Below are 15,554 nucleotides of genomic sequence, written 5' to 3' on the forward strand. Positions count from 1 at the left end.
TACAGTTTTGACTTAAATCTGCTTGAAAAGCTATGGCAACACTTGAAAATGGTTGTCTAGCAATGATCAACAACCAACTTGACAGAGCTTGAATACATTTTTAAATAAAATTTGCATATATTGTACAAAGCACGTGTGTAAAGCTCTTAGAGACCTACCCAGAAAGACTCACAGCTTTAATTGCAGCCAAAGGTGATTCAAACGTGTATTGACTCAGGAATGTGAATACTTCTGTAAATTAAATATTTTTGTATTTCTTTTTAAATAAATTTGCAAACATGTTCACTTTGTCATTATGAGGTAATTTGTGTATAATTTTGAATTCAGGCTGTAACACAACAAAGTGTGGAATAAGTCAAGGGGTATGAATACTTTCTGAATGCACTGTATATTTAGTATTTCCTGTATTAAGTACAGGTTTTGAACCAACTAGGGCTTTCTGTAAGGCAACAAAGTCCCATTGCAGATCTAACATAGCCTCTCAACAGTTGGGGCAATGGCATACATAGTGTTATCTGCATACAAATGAATTTTACATGTTTTAACAGATATGCCAATATTATTTATATAAATAGTAAAGAGAACATGTCCCAGTATCAATTCCGGCGATACAGCTGTAGTTCACCTAATGCACGTATTATTGGCACAGCATAGTGTGATTAATATTGAGAACAAGGATAATTATTACTGTTGGCAAAGATACAACTAATTCCTCAATTATCAACCAGACAATTAGTGAATATGTAGGTCATTATTAAACAGTTACCCCCTTATAAATCTGATGTTTACTCCAAAAAAGGTCAGCAAGGTGAATATGAGGAACATGTTCATTCAGTTTCAGAATCATGTGAAATGGGGGATGAACATCAATGAAACAAATGTCCTTGCTGTCTTTGAAAAAATGCAAAAGCAAACACTTTTACCTTGTTGGTTCAAATTGGTAAGGGCTTATGTTTACATCATTCAATTACAATACATCCACATGATGGCGCTGTTCCTTATTGAATAGCAATCTAAGATCAAACTTGTCATGTCACTTCAGTTACACTGGATACAGATTGTAACCTTTCATGATTGCTTCATTGAATGAGAACCATAAAGCCACATATAGAGGCTATGAACTGTAGACTGAAAAAATATTCATATATTTTGTATAAACAACCATTAACAAATATCACAATATGCAAAAATTATTGTTTATTGATTATTTGTTTGCCTGCATGACAATGTATATAAATAGTACCAGTCAAAAGTTTGGACACACCTACTCATTCCAGGGTTTTCTTTATTTTGACAATTTTCTACATTGTAGAAGTGAAGACATATTAGTGAATACATCTAAACTATGAAATAACGCATATGGAATCATGTAGTAACCAAAAAAGTGTTAAAAAAATCAAAATATATTTTATATTTGAGATTCTTCAAAGTAGCCACCCTTTGCCTTGATGACAGCTTTGCACACTCTTGGCATTCTCTCAACCAGCTTCATGAGGTAGTCACCTGGAATGCATTTCAATTAACAGGTGTTCCTTGTTAAAAGTTAATTTGTGGAATTTCTTTCCTTCTTAATGCATTTGAGCCAATCAGTTGTGTTGTGACAAGGTAGGGATGGTATACAGAAGATAGACCTATTTGGTAAAAGACCAAGTCCATATTATGGCAAAAACAGCTCAAATAAGCAAAGAGAAATGACAGTCCTTCAATACTTTAAGACATGAAGCTATGTCAATCCGGAAAATTTCAAGAATCTCTTGAATCTCTGCATGTGTGGTTCCCACTGTGAAGCATGGAGGAGGAGATGTGATGGTGTGGGGGTGCTTTGCTGGTGACACTGTCTGTGATTTATTTAGAATTCAAGGCACACCTAACCAGCATGGCTACCACAGCATTCTACAGCGATACGTCATCCCATCTGGTTTGCGCTTAGTGGGAATATCATTTGGTTTTCAACATGGGAAAGACCCAACACACCTCCAGGCTGTGTAAGGACTATTTGACCAAGAAGGATAGTGATGGAGTGCTGCATCAGATGAGCTGGCCGCCACAATCACCCAACCTCAACTCAATTGAAATTGTTTGGAGTTGGACAGCAGAGTGAAGGAAAAGCAGCCAACAAGTGCTTAGCATACACAGGACCTCCTTCAAGACTGTTTTAAAAGCATTCCAGGTGAAGCTAGATGAGAGAATGCCAAGAGTGTGCAAAGCTGTCATCAAGGCAAAGAGTGGCTACTTTGAAAAATCTAAAATGTAAAATATATTTTGATTTGTTTTACACTTTTTTGGTTACTCCATGATTCCATGTGTTATTTCATAGTGTTGATGTATTTACTATTATTCTACAATGTAGAAAATAGTAAAAAATAAAGAAAAACCCTTGAATGAGTAGGTGTGTCCAAACTGGTACTGTACTATATATACACTGAGTATACAAAACATTAAGAGCACCTGCTCTTTCCATGACATATATTGACCAGGTGAATCCAGGTGAAGGCTATTATCCCTTATTGATGTCACTTGTTAAATCAATTTCAATCAATAGATGAAGGGAAGGAGACAGGTAAAGAAGGATTTTTAAGTCTGGACAATAGAGACATGGATTGCGAATGTGTGCCATTCAGTGTTAAGAATGTGTGACTTATGTTTACTATACTCAGTGTATATCTTATTTATCATTTGTATACCTAATGCATTTGATTTGCTTAAATTCTCATTGTCAAAGTGAGCTTTCATATTTTGAAGACAATAATGAAAAATAGACAAATAGCATTTTAAAACAGTTACATTTGATTGTTTAGAGAATTATCTGGTTATTTAATCTTGTACAGATGAGGCTTTGTAATACAGACGTACCACATTTGAGTTATTTCAAGCACACTTAGGGTTATCTAGAAACATACATTTCAGATTTGAAGAAGACCATTGTGGTAAGTATGATTATATGTTGCAAGAAACAAAAAAAAGATTTAAAGAATCTGATATTCTATGTAGTTCTATACATTTCCAGTAGATGGCAGTCTAGCAATGTAAAATATCTCTCTCTCTCCCCCTAAAAGACTACTCTTCCTTTAAGCACTTTTGAAATATAAATGTTCTACCCCTCCTCTTCAAGATGGAGCCCGGTCTTTCACTTTAGATGACGTCTCCCGTCGTGTGCGGGAATGAAAAGTGATGGCGAGAACTTTTATTTACAGCGGTAATGAAGTACAAAGCCTGTGTGTGCATGCAAAGGAGCTCATGCAAGATTAATGTTCTCCCGAAGGAAGTCCCCCCCCTCACTGCATCCTCCCTCTTCCTCACATTTGTTTAGTTTTTTGTTGTTTATTTTTTTCACCTCCTCTTCCACCTCCTCCCTCTCTCGCTCCTCTCGTGCTCCTCTCGTCTCAAGTCCGATGGCGTCACCCTCGCCATCTGTCTGTTCACCGGTCCGTGTCGTTGACAGAGTACCGCGGTAGGAGAGCGGGAGTCTGTGGACTAGCACGTCTTGAATCCCGCACTTCCTCTCATCCTTTCACACCACCACCGGTTTTGTCTGTCAAAAGCCTCGCCACCTACATTCTTCATTCTGTCCATCAAAAACATGTATCATTTCAGCCCACATCACGGTTTGTTCATCTGATGCAATGGAGAGACTGTTCTTCTCATTCTGAAATAACTCCTCGTATTTCTCTGCCCCAAAATAGAAACATAGATTTGTGTATAAGGTAGATTATATAAAAGAGGATTTGCCATTTGTCATTGTTTTAATTTCACTGATGTTAATGTTTTGAGGATGAAGTACCACTTAAAACAAGGTTATAAAAATACTGAATAACTTATAACTTAATGCATTTTATTATGTGGACTGTAGGCATCTATTTGTCTCTCTGCTGCCAAACCCACTTGGTTGATTTCATGTTCCTGCATTTTTTTCTTCATCCATGGAGCCTCCAACTCAACAGTATGAGAATGTATGCCTGAGCTTATCACAGACGCCTTCCACATGAGGAGTGCCAGAAGAGGCGGACACACACACACACACACACACACACACACACACACACACACACACACACACACACACACACCCCCCCACACACACACACACACCCCCCCACACACACACACACACACACACACACACACACACACACACACACACACACACACACACACACACACACACACACACCCCCACACACACACACACACACACACACACACACACACACACACACACACACACACACACACACACACACCCCCACACACACACACCCCCCCCCACACACACACACACACACACACACACACACACACACACACACACACACACACACACACACACACACACACACACACACACTCACACCCACACACACACACACACACACACACACACACACACCCACACACACACACACACACACACACACACACACACACACACACACACACACACACACACACACACACACACACACACACGAGCCAATGCAGCTCTTTTCAGGACGTGCATTTCAGAAATGGGACATACCTTGAGGACACATTTTTATTTTGTTTAGGTGTGTGTGGTGCATGCTCGTGCACATATGCATCTGTGTGTTTAACACTTTACCCCCCTGGGAATTGGCCTATATGTATAGGGCCAAATTGAAATGTTTCTTATAGAATAAATATGAAAAGCATATGCATACCAATGGTAGCAATTGTAAGGGAACAGTTTGGATATTATGGGGAAATTATTAGACCAAAGGTGAGGGCACCACAGTTCACCTGACACAAGGCTGAATCCAAACATTACACTGTTGATTTTATGTGCATTTTACATTTACCGTACTTTTCATCGCATTTGTTGATGACAAAATCTGAGTATACTCTGGATACATTCAATAACATTATATGAACATTCCTGGAAATATGGGGTTGGTGCAACATTACAAGGGTTTGAAATGACAAGTGTTTGAGTGAGAGTACTAACTACTGTCTCCAAGTGACCACACACCTCTTCAGTGTGCACTTAAGTTAATTCAATGCAGTTTTATGACACAAGAATATTCTTCAACTCTAAAGGTCCTTGTTTAGCTCTACTAGCTGTGCCGTTTAGGAACTAGAGGAAGCAAACTTGTAGTTATTTTGTCGTAACCTTGTCTTCATTCGTTCTCCTCCACTGATCTAAAGACAAAGTTGGCTTAAAGCAACATGTTCAAAGGTCCCTTAGAAGGACTTGCACGGAGGGGAAGCCTCTTTTGACTATTGCATTGATCTGATCTGATTGATTTGGATCATTCATTCATTCACGACTAAACAATGTTGCCATTATTCGTTAATGAATGAATTTAATGAAGCTGTCAGTTGTGTATGGATGGCATTTTCCATGTACTGTTTTTGTATTGCCAGACTTGCCTGCAACACATACTTCAACACGTTCAAGTTTCAAGTTCTATTAGTGATATGTACGGGATACACATGGTATACACCGTCCAACGAAATAACAGTCCAATCCCAAGCTATCCCTGGTGAAAGCTGAGTAGATTAAAGTCCATTTCCATTTCTTTTCTCACATTGGAATGTTATTTTTCATAAAAAGGAAAAGTAATAAAAAAAATGTTTGCTAAGATGAGGCTTTGCTAAGAACCCCATCTTTCTAGAGAAATATTCTCAACATAAATACATTTTCTTCAGTCTTCCCCCGTATATGCCAAGTGCTTTTAATATGCTGGCCAAATTCAAACAGTGATAACCGGAGGGAAGCTACAGTATCTACAAGGGGTTTGGAAGCCACATATAAATGCTATTGTGTGTGTGTTATATTATATTTATGCGGCCTATCATTTAAGAGGCCCAGAACTGTGGGTAAATACAGGCTAATCGGAGATATTGTATTACATTTTGTATGGGTGAGGGGGGTGAAGAAAGGGTCATGGGTTTACCCAAAGGCTTTTCAACCATGATCAAAGTCTTTTTGAATATTGCATTCAAAATAATGTGTCATAAATGTATGTTGTCAAAAAATGCATTGTTAAAAATGCAAACATAGCCTTGGATAAACAGCACAAATGACTATCTTTGTAGCCACAGTTGCAACAGTTTTCTGTGAGTTTAGGAATACAATTTAGATGATAATGACCCATTTCTAGGATAATATTCCAAATTGATGACCTTAGTATATTTGTATCATAAAAATATAATGTTATGCAAATGATACACCAGGAACTGGATCCCACACTCCTGGGTCAACAAAGTCAAGGTTTCACAAGGGAGACCTACTGTGAACATACTTACTGTACCTCATATGTTCTCATAATGCTGTTTGGAATCTCATCTTCACAACCGGTAGTCATCATAATGATGGAGTAGACACAAATGGGTTGGGTGATAGGAAACAGACCTCAACATTTCACAAGGTAGACCTACAGTATACCGCTTTTGGAGAATGCTTATGTCATACGTCCTCGTAATGCTGTTTGGAATATCAGGTTCACTAACAGTAGTCCTCATAGTGATGGAGTATGAAGACAAATGGGTTGGGAGATAGGAGATAGCCCTGAGTTTACTCCTGGTGCCGTGCAGCTACCATGTCCACATTTGTAAATCAGGCCCATTGAGGAAGTATAATGCTGATGATTATGACAGCCCAATCGCTGGGGAGTAGGGGGAGTTTTGAGTTATGGGTTTGGGGAGGATGCCCAGAAACTAGACAGGATTCGGAAGGGAGAAATACTGCCACCAAAAGAACACAAGTCCCCCCAGATGGATACTAATGCGCTCGGCTGGCACCGGTGCCTCTAGATTAAACAAGGACCATTAGCTCCACAATATCAATGGAATATTCTGATATTTTGGGGTCTACTTTCCATCATCATGGTATGTTTTCTTGGAGAGATACTTAAAGGTAAGGTAGCATAAACGTAACCACATGTAACATGGATTTGCATTAGTATACGGATCAAAATTCCCAATGCAAAGTTACACCTTTTCAAATCATTCTATTTTTCAAGTTATTTCAAGATATTATCCGAGAGCTGCCCAGTGCCACGAGCCTACCAGACAAGCTAAATAACTTCTATGCTCACTTCGAGGCAAGTAACACTGAAACATGCATGAGAGCATCAGCTGTTCCGGATAACTGTGTGATCATGCTCTCCACAGCCGATGTAAGTAAGACCTTCAAATAGGTCAACATTCTCAAGGCGGCAGGGCCAGACGGATTACCAGGACTCCGAGCATGCACTGACCACGTGGCTAGTGTTTTCACTGACATTTTCAATCTCTCCCTGTCTGAGTCTGTAATACCAACATGTTTCAAGCAGACCACCATAGTCTCTGTGCCCAAGAACACTAAGGTAACCTGCCTAAATGACTACCGACCCCGTAGCACTCACGTCTGTAGCCATGAAATGCTTTGAAAGGTTGGTCACGGCTCACATCAACACCTTTATACCAGAAACCCTAAACCCACTCCAATTTGCATACCATCCCAACGGATCCACTGATAACGCAATATCTATTGCATCCCACACTGCCCTTTTACACCTGGACAAAAGGAACACCTATGTGAGAATGACTACCGTTCAGCATTCAACACCATAGTGCCCTCAAAGTTTATCACTAAGCTATGGACCCTGGGACTAAACTCCTCCCTCTTACAACTGGATCCTGGACTTCCTGACAAGCAGCCCCCAGGTGGTAAGGGAAGGTAACACATCCGCCAAGCAGATCCTCAACACAGGAGCCCCTTAGGGGTGGGTACTCAGTCCCCTCCTATACATCCTGTTCACACATGACTGCATGGCCAGACACGACTCCAACACCATGCCTGATCACAGACAACAATGAGACAGCCTATAGGGAGGAGGTCAGAGACCTGACCGTGTGATGCAAGGACAACAACCTCTCCCTCAACGCGATCATAACAAGGAGATGATTGTGGACTGCAGAAAAAGGAGGACTGAGCACGCCCCCATTCTCATCAACAGGGCTGTAGTGGAGCAGGTTGAGAGCTTCAAGTTTCTTGGTGTACACATCACAAGCAAACTATCATGGTCCAAGCACACCAAGACAGTCGGTTTTACAGCTGCAGCATCGAGGTTTTACAGCTGCAGCATCGAGAGGTCTTGACTGGTTGCATCACTGCCTGCTTTGGCAACTGCTCGGCCTCCGACCACGAGGCACTACAGAGGGTAGTGAGTACCGCCCAGTACATCACCAGGGCCAAGCTTCCTGCCATCCAGGACCTCTATACCAGGCGGTGTCAGAGGAAGGCCCTAAAAAATTGTCATAGACTGTTCTCTCTGCTACCGCATGGCAAGCGGTACTGGAGCGCCAAGTCCAGGTCCATGAGGCTTCTAAACAGCTTCTACCACAAGCCATAAAACTCCTGAACAGCTAATCAAATTGCTACCCAGACTATTTGTATAAGGGCTTATAAGTAAGTATTTCACTGTAAGGTCTACATCTGTTGTATTCGGCGCATGTGACAAATACAATTTGGTTTGATTTAATACCAATCAGAACTTCCAAAGAATGCCAAAGTCATGTTTTTCTGGGGTGTGATGTATTTTGGAGGACTCTGCAAGCTAGCGTAGTCCATATATTGCAAACGCCAACAGAAATAAGTGGTGGAGTTTCTCAAGTACCTTCAGAGATTAAACCAGAACCTCACCTTGTCTCTGCCTGTTCACTGCAGGTCCCCTCAGAAACCTTTGAGAAGGGTTTAATTTGACTAGATTTAATAGAGAAGGCCTGTGAGTTTCCCTGGACTACCTCAGACTTCCTACATTCGGGATCTTCTCAAACCCCTTATCAGGGGTCTCATTACACCAGGTTATGAAGGAGGGATGAAGCTGGGGGGATGTCTTAAATATACTCTGATATGCCACTGACTGACATAGTTCCAGTTATGCACCTGCCCACTTTAATACTGTTGTGGTGGCCGATGCACAAATTACCAGTCATTTAGGCCTTGCTCTTTGTCCACTCTGCTCTGTCAGTGTATACTACTCAAATTCAAATGTCAGTGATTTTCAAAATTAGGTATGCTAAAATGCCACTTTACTTTGTCACTTACAATGTACATAACTATATAAAATCACAAATATAAATGACATGCTAAATGTTTTGATATGTCTTCTCTGCAAACTGAAAAGAAAATACATTTACATGATAGACTGCTATAACGCTTAATGGCAAAATCTCAAAATGGAAATATCATCAACAAGAACTTTAACTGGTAGAGCACCGATCCGGTAGTCAGATTATAGTAAGCCTGTGTGTCACATTTGCCTTTAGGGCTGAGGGATGATGTAGTGCCATTGATCGCCAACCATGATAATATAATCAGGCACAAAGCCTGACAAGTGTAGGGCTAGATATTTCAGAGATGCAGACAGTGAAGCGCTGCCACAGGTCATAAACCCTCACATTCCCTTCTTGATCTTTCTCTCTGTTTGGCCTCGTCCAATATTAATGCAAATAACAATGCCTTTTTGGGTGCCATTTTTATGGTTATGGCTCTATCTCACCAATGTGCTGATGTTACAAAGCTAATGGATTCAAAGGTAACCTATGGCTCGGGTCCTGTCCAGCTGCCTTCGCCCCAGTCACTTGTCTATGCACTGAGTTGATAAGTACCTAGTTTCATTTTCCCCATGGCAGAGCACAGTAAAACGGGGAGTAATAATTGCTCTGGGCCGAGACGAGGACAGCTAAATATGCTTGATTGCATCCTAAGCCTCAATGCTGTGTAATGAAATATGGCTGTGCCCCGGACAGGAAACTGTGCCGATATCTTTCTTGTCACTTTTTCTGCAATTGTTATTATTATTGTTTTGTCTTTTTCCTTGCTCGGCCAACCCAACCTCTGTGCTATCTTCTGGCAAAGGTATCCATCAAAACGTTGTTCATTTTCATTTAACATTATCTTTGTGATAATGTTATAATTATAGGGCCAAATCGGATCCTAATTATTTATTTCTTGCCACATCAAAATGGCCGTCCCCTAATATCCCCAAGTTCTACTTTTCAGTATGTGTGTTCGTTAGTATGGACAGGGCTTATCAGGTGAACAAAGTAAAGGGTAATTAAGAAACCAACAGTATTGTTTCAGGCAGGATTTGAGGGCCCAGACTTAACCACCCCCCACCCCACTTGCGTAACCACTTTTTTTCCATCCTCTGTTTAGGGGAGAGTTGGGTAAGTTGAGTCATTTTTTACCTTCAGCATCACTCCATCAAGGGAAATATAGTATTCTTTCTATCAAATATATCTACATATATTTCAAGATGATATATATCAAATCAAATCAAATTGTATTTGTCAAATGCTCCGAATACAACAGACCTTAGTGAAATGCTTACAAGCCCTTAACCAACAATGATTTAAGAAAAATAAGTGTTAAGTAAAAAAATAGATAATTAACATATTGAAAATAAAAGTAACAAATAATTAAACAGCAGCAGTAAAATAATAATAGCGAGCCTATATACAGCCTATATACAGGGGTACTCGTACAGAGTCAAACATTCCCAAACTAGAAACCGTGGATTGATGGCAGCATTCGCGTGAAACTGAAAGCGCGAACCACTGCTTTTAATCATGGCAAGTTGACCGGAAACATGACCGAATACAAACAGTGTAGCTACTCCCTCCGCAAGGCAATCAAACAAGCTAAGCGTCAGTATAGAGACAAAGTAGAATCGCAATTCAACGGCTCAGACACAAGAGGTATGTGGCAGGGTCAACAGTCAATCACGGATTACAAAAAGAAAACCAGCCCCATCACGGACCAGGATGTCTTGCTCCCAGGCAGACTAAATAACTTTTTTGCCCGCTTTGAAGACAATACAGTGCCACTGACACGGCCCGCTACCAAAACATGCGGACTCTCCTTCACTGCAGCCGAGGTGAGGAAAACATTTAAACGTGTTAACCCTCGCAAGGCTGCAGGCCCAGACAGCATCCCCAGCCGCTCCCTCAGAGCATGCGCAGACCAGCTGGCTGGTGTGTTTACGGACATATTCAATCAATCCCTATACCAGTCTGCTGTTCCCACATGCTTCAAGAGGGCCACCATTGTTCCTGTTCCCAAGAAAGCTAAGGTAACTGAGCTAAACGACTACCGCCCCGTAGCACATGAAGTGCTTTGAGAGACTAGTCAAGGACCATATCACCTCCACCCCACCTGACACCCTAGACCCACTCCAATTTGCTTAACGCCCAAATAGGTCCACAGACGATGCAATCTCAACCACACTGCACACTGCCCTAACCCATCTGGACAAGAGGAATACCTATGTGAGAATGCTGTTCATCGACTACAGCTCGGCATTTAACACCATAGTACCCTCCAAGCTTGTCATCAAGCTCGAGACCCTGGGTCTCGATCCCGCCCTGTGCAACTAGGTACTGTACTTCCTGACGGGCCACCCCCAGGTGGTGAGCGTAGGCAACAACATCTCCACACCGCTGATCCTCAACACTGGGGCCCCACAAGGGTGCGTTCTGAGCCCTCTCCTGTATTCCCTGTTCACCCACAACTGCGTTGCAACGCACGCCTCCAACTCAATCATCAAGTTTGCGGACGACACAACAGTGGTAGGCTTGATTACCCAGAATGACGAGACGGCCTACAGGGAGGAGGTGAGGGCCCTTGGAGTGTGGTGTCAGGAAAATAACCTCACACTCAACGTCAACAAAACTAAGGAGATGATTGTGGACTTCAGGAAACAGCAGAGGGAACACCCCCCTATCCACATCGATGGAACAGTAGTGCAGAGGGTAGTAAGTTTTAAGTTCCTCTGCGTACACATCACAGACAAACTGAATTGGTCCACCCACACAGACAGCACCGTGAAGAAGGCGCAGCAGCGCCTCTTCAACCTCAGGAGGCTCACCAAAAGCACTCACAAACTTCTACAGATGCTCAATCGAGAGCATCCTGTCGGGCTGTATCACCGCCTGGTACGGCAACTGCTCCGCCCACAACCGTAAGGCTCTCCAGAGGGTAGTGAGGTCTGCACAACGCATCACCGGGGGCAAACTACCTGCCCTCCAGGACACCTACACCACCCGATGTCACAGGAAGGCCATAAAGATCATCAAGGACAACAACCACCCGAGCCACTGCCTGTTCACCCCGCTATCATCCAGAAGGCGAGGTCAGTACAGGTGCATCAAAGCTGGGACCGAGAGACTGAAAAACAGCTTCTATCTCAAGGCCATCAGACTGTTAAACAGCCACCACTAACATTGAGTGGCTACTGCCAACACACTGACTCAACTCCAGCCACTTTAATAATGGGAATTGATGGGAAATGATGTAAAATATATCACTAGCCACTTTAAACAATGCTACCTAATATAATGTTTACATACCCTACATTATTCATCCCATATGTATACGTATATACTGTACTCTATATCATCTACTGCATATTTATGAAATACATGTATCACTAGCCACTTTAACTCTGCCACTTTGTTTCCATACTCATCTCATATGTATATACTGTACTCAATACCATCTACTGTATCTTGCCTATGCCGCTCTGTACCATCACTCATTCATATATCTTTATGTACATATTCTTTATCCCTTTACACTTGTGTGTATAAGGTAGTAGTTTTGGAATTGTTGGTTAGATTACTTGTTGGTTATTACTTCATTGTCGGAACTAGAAGCACAAACATTTTGCTACACTCACATTGACATCTGCTAACCATGTGTATGTGACAAATACATTTGATTTGATTTGATGTGCAGGGGCACTGGGAATGGTCAGAATGTATGTAAACGTTACAGTTTTGAAAGCATAGCTTGTCCAAAAAATATGGTGTCTTGGCAAGTTAAGCTGCATGACAGGGCTAGTTAAGCCACCAACAAATTTCTGTACTGAATAAAATATTACCACTACCATTTTAAAACCATGTCTATCTTTATTTCCCAAACCCAATTCAATACAATACCAAACAATTTTTGTATTTTAATAATTTGAAGTGTCTTATAACACACGCTTAACACCGAACAAACATGGTGTACTTTTTTGAAACACTTTTAACATTCTCCAGGCTCTGTTGTTACCTCATATCCCAGCAATAATGCCTTGCAAACACTTCAATTCTCTCAACTTTCCATTAGCTCAATCATGGGCTCAACTTACCCAGAGGCAAACGTGTACTATATTTGCCCACACAGCTACAAGGATGCACATTCATGCTAGGTTTAGGACCTCATATTGAAGCTAATAGAGATCCCAACTGATGTATAGAACTATTTCACTTTGGTTTAGATACAAGCATCATAAATGTTCTAACACGAAAAAAATGTATTTGAATTGGTGGAGATCTTTTTTTTTAAATCTAACTTGCTTACCACTTTTTCCACGTGTTTTTTTTCCTTCACATACTTCTTGAAATTATGACCTGTTGCTAAATATTTGGTAAAATTATTCATCTGGTCTATGTTTTCCTGAAACAAGGGCAGCTCAACTTGCCCCTTCGGCTCAACTTACCCCGCTCTCCCCTACTTGTGAAATGTATTTAAAGTAATTGAAAGCAGTGGTTTATGCAAATGCAGACATCTGAGAAGGTTCAGGCCATGAGAAGTTCAGGTTGATTTCTCAGCTATGACTAACATTCACATCTTAGATATGATTAATCCAATGATCATAAAATTCCTGGGGAAATTAAAAGAACTGCACTCATACATTTCAAATCAGTGGTCTTGCCATGGCAACTCATGTCCGCCACAGTTTCCACAGTTTTCAAGGAGGTCCTTCTCATACAATTAAACCCACCACCATCATGATGTCTTAAGCATGATGACTGAAATTAGGGTGCACCCAATTTGGCAAAACAAAATAATTGTATCATTCATTATGAGTCATTTTGTCGGAACAACCTAAAGCACATTTCTCCTTTGGTTCAATAAGCAGCTAATCATTTACAAGAATATTAGTCCACAGGCTTGTATGGGCACTGCAGCATCTGCTAATGCATTTAGCAGGAAATAGCCTGACAAACTCTGTTCGGCACAGTAAATAGCATATTTTCTGAATATCTCACAATTGTAATTGAAGGAGTATGTAATTACATGTGTTTTCATCATAGGCCCCAAAGCTGATCAATATTTCTGCTAAGTAGTATTACCTACCCAGCGGGAGTTTGACACCGAAATGGTGCCAATGATAAGACATTGTTTTGTTGTTACATTATGGTTAATTCCATAAACAAATCAACATTGAAATATGATGATATGATTTATTAATAATAGTATTTGTGTGACAAGATGTTATGTTTCCTGAGTCATAGATGTTTTGGGCGTTGGGCCGGTAAATGAAAGGTTTCTGGTTTGAATCCCTGAGCTGACTAGGTTAGAATGATTTCGATGTACCCTTGAGCAAGGAGCTTAACCCTAGTTGCTCTGTATAAGAGTGTCTGCTAAATTACAAAAATGTTAATATTTTCTCTCTCTCTCATGTCGTTCCAGTTCTCTTTCCTGAGACAACAACCACAGGATGAGGCTTGAGAGGAGGTAAGAGTTTGAGATGGATGTGGTGGTGTGTTGAAATGTGATTGTCAATTTGGAGCCATTCTGTCCATACAGTGAGTCCCAGAGCTGCCTGAGTAGGTTAACAAGCCTGCCACTGGTAGCCCACACCATCATTTTGTTAAGGTGTGGACAATAGATTAGCCACAATGGGTATAACAATACAATAAATTCATTATGATTTCAGTTAGCTTTTGGATTGGGATTAATTCCATTTGAAAATCAGTCATTTCAGATCATTTACACCGAAATAAATAGTCTCTCTCTGAATTGAAAAGAAACATATAAAATAGTCCTCACTGAAATAATTTCCAATCAATCTCTTACATTGAAACGGAATCAATCCCAAATCAGATGTCTCAGCTCGGATCATTGTTCTGCCATCTCTCCCTTGGTTAGTGAAGAGAAAAGTCTGTATCTGCCAAGCCAAGCCTTTTAGAGAGACAGAGAGTGAGAGGGAGACTGACTGGCTCTGATGAGGCCAGACTGGCCGTGCCTTGTGCTGTGTGCCAGGCTTCAGAAGCCTGATTGATAGAGCGTGATGAGACTGTCACAGAGGAGAGAGACTAGGAGAGATAGACTGGATAGGGATGTGGCTGGTGAAGAGGATGTATTTGGAATATCAGAAGAATGAAGTAGTGGAATGAAGTGGCTGGCAGGATTGCGTTGCGGACTTCTGAAGAATTAGGTGGGCAGCATATTGAGACTGCACAAGTTTGAGACGAGTTGAATTAACATTTGAATTAACATTTGTTTACGTATTGTTTGGATCATTCCACAACTCTGATAACGGTCTACGTTGCTATTCAAAACATTAAACCACTAAGACTTTGTCTAACAGATTTACATCTAACATAGTTGATTGCCTTAACATCTGCTTTGGAAGTAATTTACAGTCATTTAACAGACACTCTTATCCAGAGTGACTTATAGTAGTGAGTGCATACATTCTCATTCTGGTCCTCTGTGGGTATTGGACCCACAACCCTGGCATTGAAAGTGCCTTGCTCTATCAACTGAGCTACAT

At 41.1% G+C, this 15,554-nt stretch overlaps 1 protein-coding gene across 24 annotated transcripts in view; it reads left to right on the forward strand.

The window, feature by feature from the left end:
• LOC135516331 (receptor-type tyrosine-protein phosphatase delta-like) overlaps positions 1-15,554 on the forward strand; it is a 606,705-nt gene that overhangs the window by 250,427 nt on the left and 340,724 nt on the right. For all 24 annotated transcript variants that reach the window (XM_064940532.1, XM_064940530.1, XM_064940540.1 and 21 more), the window contains one exon: positions 14,468-14,512. The gene's annotated coding sequence lies outside the window, so the exon portion shown is untranslated. The remainder of the gene's footprint in view (positions 1-14,467; positions 14,513-15,554) is intronic.

Source organism: Oncorhynchus masou, chromosome 27 (genome assembly GCF_036934945.1).
Source record: "Oncorhynchus masou masou isolate Uvic2021 chromosome 27, UVic_Omas_1.1, whole genome shotgun sequence".
In the NCBI taxonomy this organism is placed as follows: domain Eukaryota; kingdom Metazoa; phylum Chordata; class Actinopteri; order Salmoniformes; family Salmonidae; genus Oncorhynchus; species Oncorhynchus masou.